The sequence below is a fragment of the Myotis davidii genome, unplaced genomic scaffold, assembly GCF_000327345.1.
Source record: "Myotis davidii unplaced genomic scaffold, ASM32734v1 scaffold664, whole genome shotgun sequence".
NCBI classification, from domain to species: Eukaryota; Metazoa; Chordata; class Mammalia; order Chiroptera; family Vespertilionidae; genus Myotis; species Myotis davidii.
The window spans coordinates 199867-201482 of record NW_006294992.1 but is presented as its reverse complement, the minus strand read 5'-3'; the positions used below and the strand labels follow the sequence as shown (position 1 = coordinate 201482).

General features: G+C 44.6%; 1 pseudogene; it reads right to left on the bottom strand.

The window, feature by feature from the left end:
- Positions 1 to 491: 491 nt before the first annotated feature.
- The window catches only part of LOC102751533, a 2386-nt pseudogene continuing 1261 nt past the window's right edge, over positions 492 to 1616 (bottom strand).

Genomic DNA, 1616 nt, shown 5'->3' with positions numbered 1-1616 from the left:
AGTTTCAGCTGCTCACTCCATTTGCTCCGGGACACGACCTGGGACGCGTCTGCCTATATCGCCGCCATCTTCCGAAAACCTTTATAAAGATTAATACAATTTCTTAGGAGTCTTAAGAACCACATTTATAAAATATTGCAATGAAAAAAAAATACCCTAAGCAAATGTATAATTTATTTTTGGAGAAAATAACTAAAACTAAGGTTTTTTCCAATAAAGGGGAATAATAAAAATAGGATACCATACCACAGTTACACGTTAATTACCACATTCTGTACAATGTGGATGTGCTTAACATGTATTCACAGACAATATGAACTTTTGAGATTTAAAAATCACAAATCCTTGTCAATGCTGTAAATTTACAAATGTTGAAATAAATAAATTTTACTAGAAATAAGTAAATTTTAAAAACTGAAGCCTTTGACAGTGTTTATAGATCAACCCAAATGTTAAGTAGAAATAGTACAGTAAGTAAATTGACATTACTATTAGTTCCCACTTACCTTCTTCATAATATGGCTATCTGATGTTACATTTGTGAAGATACTTCCTACAACCACATGGGTACCCCAGTGATTATGAGTCATCAACAGAGAATCCCAAATGACAATAGTGTTCATCTGTTTCAAAGAGTGTTGTTTGTATATGGTCCAAAAAAACACCAAACCAGATCATGGGTCAGTAAACTCAGCCCAATAGCCTTCAGCTCAAAGAGTATAGCATATTTCCTTACCACCACTGATAAACTTGTCTAAGAGCATTTCTCTTTCATTTTCTACCTCCTCAGTCCACATCCTATCTAATAAAAGAGAAACATGGTAATTGGCGTACGACCGCTACCCTTCCCATTGGCTAATCAGCGAGACATGCAAATTAACTTCCAGCCAAGATGGCGGCCGGCAGCCAGGCAGTTTAAACTGAACATGAGGCTTGCTTGCTTCAGTGACGGAGGACTCCAACGTTCCCCGCCTGCCTTGCCGGCCACTGAGCCTGCAATTTGAACATTGTAACAAAAATAGAAGCTAAAAAAACCCCCAGAAACCAGCTTTCAGCGAGCGGGGATCTCAGAGCTGGAGTTGATACAGAGTTTCGATTATAGAATCGAAACAAACCAGATACCTACTTTCAGCAGCGGAGGCCTCAGACCTGGAGACAAGCCTCAGAGCTAAAGCGGGTGTCCAAGAATAAAAAAAAAAAAAGCAAAAAGGAGTGGTTGGGTTCAGTCACCCGCCAGCCTGAAAACAGTCCTCAGCCCCTCACCCAGACTGGCCAGGCACCCCAGTGGGGACTCCCAGCCTGAAGGGTGTGTGACTAGCTGCAAACAGCCATCATCCCCACACCCAGGCTGGCCAGGCACCCCAGTGGGGACCCCCACCTGATACAGGACAACCGTCAGGGCAAACCAGCCGGCCCCCACCCACGCACCAGGCTTCTATCCTATCTAGCACAAGGGTAATATGCCTCCCAGCACCGGGATCAGCGGAGCCACGAGGCCTCCCAGCACTGGGATCAGTGTGACAGGGGGCGACGCTCAAACCATCTGATCGCCCTGCGGCTCTGTGTGTGACAGAGGGCGGGGCCACAACCTCCCTATCCACCCTGCTCTGTTCCTT